The following is a 6990-nucleotide window of genomic DNA, read 5'->3' as shown; positions in this document are numbered from 1 at the left end:
AAGCACACAGCAGAAACATCATATGCACTCCTGTGTTCAATGCAGCACAATTCACAATAGCCAGAATCTGGAAACAATCTTAGTGCCCTAGAACAGATGAATGGTTAAAGAAACTATGACATATCCACACAGTAGAATACAGCTCATCTGTTAGGAAAATGAGGTGATGATATTTGCCTAAAAGTAAAGAGTGTCATGCTGAGTAAAATAAGTCAGAAAAAAGGGACAGATATAGAATTACTGCACTCATTTGTGGCATATAAAAATATATATAGTAGAAGATTTATCCATGGTCAGGGAAAACAGGGTCTAGGAAGACTGGTCAGTGTGTGGAATCAATCACAAATGTGTGAGGGGAAGAGAGTAGGTAAGCTATAGAAGGGATCAAGATGACAACAATAGCTGGAAATGATCACACTGGACAAGAACTGAGTGTTAAAAGTAGGCAAAGGGATATACATGATAAGTTTTCACTATCTGTACTGTAAAACGCAATGTCCAAAAGGGGAGGGGGGAGAGAGACAGAGACAGAGAAAGAAAAGAAAAATTACTATCATAGAGGCATTGAACCATGACACAAGAAAAAGTTTCTACTTGGAAAGAGAAAGAGTGAAGTTGAGGTACATCAGGAACAGTGCTGAACTGTTAACTACATGTGATAATTTATCAATTCTTACAGAATTGATAAGTGGTGGATTATGTTTCAAGGAAAAACTCCTGACCAATGTTCAGTGGTATGGGAGGAAGATGAATGCATGGCAATTCTCAGCCAACAAACAGAATATTATGCTTTCTGGACCCTGTAGTGCTCAATGCTAGGGATCACCAGAGCCACTTGCATTGCTTAGGAATATCCAGGGCTATAACCAGTGATGCTTGGGGGCCATGTGGTGCTGAGGTTCAAACTTAGATAGGAATTTTCCTATATTTAGATTGAGATAAATGGTTTATAGATGACTTCAATTACCTTGTATGAGAAATAAATTCATAATGAAAAATAGGAAAGAAAGTAGGGAAAAGAACATGCAAATAGATAATGAAAATTATCTATTGTCCAGATATAATCATAATTACCATTTTATTGTAGGTCCTTCTAAGGACTCATGACTATGTATAAATTTTCCTAATGTTGGAAGTTTTTGCTTTTAAAATACAGTATTAGGGGAAGGAGTAATAGCACAGCAGGTAGGTCATTTGCCTTGTATGCGGCCAACCCAGGTTCGATTACCAGAATCCCATATGGTCCCCTAAGCACGGCCAGGAGTAATTCTTGAGTGCATGAGCCAGGAGTAACCCCTGTGCAATGCCAGGTGTGACCCAAAAAGCAAAAAATAAAATACAGTATTAATTTAGTATATTTCATAATTTAGTTTATTTAATTTGATCTTTCTACCATAGTACAAATAAAACTAAAATGACACAGAAAAGATAAGCATTGTCTCTGTGCAAGGATGACACACAAACTTGTGCAGCATTCACATTTTGATATCATGCACTTTGCTGCAATTTGGATAGAACTGGAGGATATCATGTCAAGGCAAATAAGCCAAAGGGAGAAAAAATACCAACTGATCTTACTCACCTATGATATATAGAGAAACTAATTTTAAAATGTACCATCAAATGAAAGCAAGCCTCTGACAAAGGATTACAGAACTGAGAATATGAAAAAAGAGGCGGGCAGGGAAAAGGGACAACAATCCAGGTAGGGCACCACTCGGGTAGGACTTAGCTGCAAGGATCCAATTTCTCCTAATCTAGGTCAGAGGCCCCATTGGTGTGGTGTTTGGAGCCGCGGCGATGTTAGAGTTAATCCTCCCCTCCATGTCCCATAAAAAACATAAATTAGCCTCCTATCTGGAACTTTCACTCTGGCATCCTGATCACCAAAACTTATTAGGTTAACAACTCATTAGCCCCTACTTCAATTAATATTACACCAAAAACACAATAGTAACAGTCAGCATGAAAGTTCAAGCTGCACAGGTCACAATGGTGAAGCAACACAGAAACCCACCAGGTGTAGTGAGTGAAGAAAATAGCCTAGATGACACAACCAGAAATAACAAGTTTTATAACTTCTCTGACAAGGAATTTAGAAGGAATCTATCAAGGATGCATAGGGAGCTAAAAGAAACAATGGAATGCATTGCCAAAAAAAAAAATACAGGAGAATTTGAGAGCAGAAATTAGGAAAATACAAACAAAATTACAAGCAGAAATGACAGATCTGAGAAACATTGTAGGTGAAATGAAACACTCCAAGACACATCCTTATCAGAATGATTGAAAATCATAACAGATAAACTTCTGAGAACAGCAAGATCAAAGAAAGAAAGTGCTTATAAAGGAGTATCTTTAAGATATACAGCAGACTTATCTGATGAAAACCTAAGGGCCTAAAGACAGTGGAAATACTCAATAAAATAAATGCCTCACTAAGAATACTTTACCCAGCTAGATTCTCATTCATATCAGAAGCAACAACACACTGTTTCAGAGACAAACAACTCAGAAACTTCATAGACTCAAAACCACAGTTACAAGAACTAAACCAGTTACTTTAAGACAAGTCCCTCAGATACACAAAACTTGAGCAGAAAAATGGGACAAAATCCCATAACAATAACCTTTCTCAATGTCAATGGGCTATACGCACCAATTAAAAGACATAGTGGCAGCATGGATCAGAAAATTGAACCCAACATTCTGCTGCCTGCAAGAAGCACGTCTTAATAGTCAGAGAAAATACAGACTCAAAGTCAAAGGCTGGAAAACAATTCTACAGGTAAACAGCTCCCTCAAAAGAGTATGGGTATGAGTGCCCAAGAACAAACAACTGGTTAAAGAAACTATGGTACATCTATACAATGGAATACTGTGCAGCTGTTAGGAAAGATGAAGTCATGAAATTTGCTTAAAAATGTATGGGCACGGAGAGTACAATGCTAAGTGAAATGAGTCAGAGAGGAACAGACATAGAATAAGTGCACTCATTTGTAGAATACAAAATAGCATAACATGAATGAGATTGACACTCAAGGACAGTAGAGACAAGGGCCAGAAGATTGTTCCACAGTTGGAAAGTGGGGGAGAAGGCAACTGGGATAAAGAAGGGATCACTGAGTTAGTAGTGGTTGGAGGAATCGCTTGGAGTGGGACACATGTGCTGAAAGTAAATAAAGGGTCAAATATGATGGCCTCTCCGTATCTGTATTGCAAACCATAATGCCCCAAAGTAGAGAGAGAGAAAGTAAAAAGGAAATTGTCTGCCACAGCCATAATATAGTATACCTGATCACCTGGGAATTATTGCAAATCATAATGCCCAAAAAGAAAGAAATGGGAGAGAGAAAGAGAGAGAGAGAGAGAGAGAGAGAGAGAGAGAGAGAGAGAGAGAGAAAGAGAAAGGGGCTGGAACTGGGGGTTGGTGGGAGGGATACTGGGGACATTAGTGGTGGAAAATATACATCAGTGGAGAAATGGATATTTGATCATTGTACGACTGAAACTCAATCATGAAAGCTTTATAACTATATCTCATGGCAATTAAACAAAAAAATAGAAAAAGTTAGTCACTAAACAAAAGCAAATTTTATAAAATTCAATGACTATGACAATAAAAATCTTAACTTGGATTAAAGGAACTACCTAAACTAAAAAAAAAAACTAAGAAGAAAAGAAAGAAGAGGGCATGTGGGGAATGATGGGGTTGAATGGAAGTAACATAAAAATGAAACATCAGGGTGATAAAAATCAAAATAACAATGATCGCATACCACAGAGACTGGCACACATCAAAAAAACAAGAACAACCAGTGCTGGTGCAGATGTGGGGAGAAAGGGACTCTCATTCATTGTTGGTGGGAATACCAACTGGTCCAGCTTTTTAGAAAACAATATACACATTCCTCAAAAACTAGAAATTATGCTTCAATTGATCCAGCAGTACCACTTCTAGGACTTAGCATTGGGGACCCCAAAACACAGCATAAATGCCATCACCATTTTATGTTCATTGCAGCACTATTTACAATAGCCAGAATCTGGAAAAACCCTAGTGTCTGAGAGGAGACAACTGGTTAAAGAAACTATGGTACGTCTACACAGTTGAATACTATGGAGCCGTTAGGAAAAATGAAGTCATGAAATTTGCTTATAAATGGATGCGCACAAAGAGTAGCATGATGAGTGAAATGAGTCAGAAGGAGAGGGACAGATATTGAATGACTGCATTCATTTGTAGAATATAAAAAAAAAGTATGAGACTAGTATCCAAGGCCAGAAAAAAAACAGGGTCCTGGAGGAGTCAATGGTTAAAAGGTAGCACAAGTGTGTGGACAGAGGGCAGTTAGGATAGAGAACACACCAGTATGACAATAATACCTGGAAATGACCACTCTGGACAGGAACTGAGTGTTAGAAGTAGGTAAAGAGATATACCTGATCACCTGGGTAATATTGCAAATCATAATGTCCAAAAAGAAAGAAATGGAGAGAGAGAGAGAGAGAGAGAGAGAGAGAGAGAGAGAGAGAGAGAGAGAGAGTACCTGTCATAGAGATGGTGGCAGGGGTGCAGGAGGGAAACTAGGGACATAGGTAATAGAAAATGTACACCAGTGAAGGGACAAGTGTTGGAACATTATAAGACTGAAACCCTATCACGAACAACTTTGTAATTGTATCTCACTGTGATTCAATTTAAAAAAGGGACATTGGTGAAAGTAACAGAAGGACATTGGCACTGGATGATAAAGTGGGAGAACAATATATACATCAATACCATAAATAATACAATTGTGAACATGTAAGTTAATCTATAAAAATTAAAAAGAAAGACATTAATTTAGTATAGAATTGAAAGTATAACTTGAAGATATTGAAAATGTCATAATTTCTCTGTTTCCTGTTTGGTTAAAATTAGTCCAGGTGTTTCTCAAAGTGGAGCACATAGCTCTTCTTAGCTATAAACCAGAACTTTTGACATGTAAACTTACTTACATTTATTTATTATTTCTTTTAAAAATTTTTTTATTGAATCACTATGATATAGAGTCATTGACTATTATTTGTTCATTGATTATTATTTCTATGTCATTCATTCCTTCTCTTTGGAATCCCTATAATCTGTAGCTTGGATGTCTTAATTGTGCCTCCTCTTATAATTTTGCATGATTCTACCATTTCTTGAAGAACACTTCTTCCTTTAATAGTTTCATATTGAAAGCATCAAAACTTTTAGTCATGATCTAAATCAGTTTTCCAGGTCTTTTCAGATAGAATTCAAATGGATTATCCTTTAATAATGGTATTTAAACTTCATATTTAAACTTTCCCAATGGAAAACCAGCAAGACTGTACTACTATACAAGAAAGGAGACATCCACGACATTGGCAACTATCGCCCAATCTGCCTATTGTCTGTCATCTACAAACTATTCACTCGAGTCATCCTGAATAGGATTAGCAGAACACTAGATGAAGGACAACCATGTGAACAAGCTGGATTCCGAAAAGGATTCAGTACCATTGACCATATCCACACAATAACCAAGCTCATTGAGGTATCTCAGGAGTTCAAGATGCCGCTCTGTCTAACGTTCATTGATTTAAAGAAGGCCTTTGATTCTGTTGAGACGGAAGCGGTCATGGAAGCCCTAGCCAATCAGGGCGTACAAACTCAATACATCAGGATCCTTCGTGAGCTCTATTGCGGATTCACTACCAAGATCTCACCATTCTACAAAGAAGTAATCATCCATATCAAGAGAGGGGTTCGGCAGGGTGATACCATTTCACCAAAACTCTTCAGTGCCACCCTCGAGAACATCATGCGACGACTGGAATGGGAAAACATGGGAGTGAAGATAGATGGTCGGCAACTACACCACCTCCGCTTTGCTGATGACATCGTTCAAATAACACCAAACATCAGCCAAGCGGCACAAATGCTGAACGACTTTGACCGTGAATGTGAAAAGGTCGGACTACAGCTGAATCTTACGAAGACAATGTTTATGAGAAACAGCCTTGTTCCTGACGCTCCATTCGCTCTCAACGGAACCACCATCTCCGAATGCAACAGTTATATATACCTAGGTCGAGAAATCAACATGATGAATGACCTGGCACCTGAGTTGCGCAGGAGGAAGAGAGCGGCTTGGAATGCCTTCAAGAGCATTGAAGAAATAACTAAAAGGACAAAGAACCTCCAGCTACGAGCACATCTCTTTGATTCCACTATTCTTCCTGCATTAACATATGCCTCAGAGACCTGGACCCTACGAAAACAGGATGAGAACACTATTCGGGTCTCTCAAAGAGGAATCGAAAGAACTATGCTTGGAATATCACGATTCACTCAAATGAGAGATAGAATCCGGAGTTCTGATCTTCGTCAACGCTCAAAAATCAGGGACGCTGTCTCATTTGCCAAGACATCAAAAATCAGATGGGCTGGACACGTAATGAGGTTTACAGACAACCGCTGGACTAGAGCCATTACTGATTGGATTCCACGAGACATCAAAAGATCACGTGGATGCCCACCTATAAGATGGTCAGACTTCTTCGTCAAGACCCTAAATGATCAGTTTGAGGCTCTACATGTTCCTAAAACGAACAGATACCATTGGGCTATGCTAGCACGCAACCGGGATGAATGGAGACATTACTGGCACCCGCTCGAATAAATCGATGAATAACGGGGATTAAGTGATTAAGTGATTTAAACTTCATACATGAAAATTTTTCCCAAGTAATGTAAAATAAATGTAAAAATATGTTTTGCTAAGATTTTTTATCCATTTTTGTTATATCAATATCAAAAGGAGGTAAATATTGTATTTCTTCTGAAGAAAAACATTTTTATATTGACACAATGATTTTTCTTTTCTTTCCCTTAAAGTTGTATAAATACCACTTAAAGAGAAATTTGAATGCTTATTTGGTATACTATGCAGTCTTTATATTGATATAAAATTCAATAAT

General features: G+C 37.9%; 1 non-coding gene across 1 annotated transcript; it reads left to right on the top strand.

Moving 5' to 3' along the window:
* Positions 1–1384: 1384 nt before the first annotated feature.
* On the top strand, positions 1385–1486 carry LOC130019492 (U6 spliceosomal RNA). Its single transcript, XR_008791817.1, has one exon. It is a non-coding gene; the product is annotated as a U6 spliceosomal RNA (small nuclear RNA).
* Positions 1487–6990: the final 5504 nt, after the last annotated feature.

This window comes from Sorex fumeus, unplaced genomic scaffold (assembly GCF_029834395.1).
Source record: "Sorex fumeus unplaced genomic scaffold, SorFum_2.1 ptg000008l, whole genome shotgun sequence".
In the NCBI taxonomy this organism is placed as follows: Eukaryota; Metazoa; Chordata; class Mammalia; order Eulipotyphla; family Soricidae; genus Sorex; species Sorex fumeus.
This window is presented reverse-complemented; position numbering and strand designations above follow the sequence as displayed.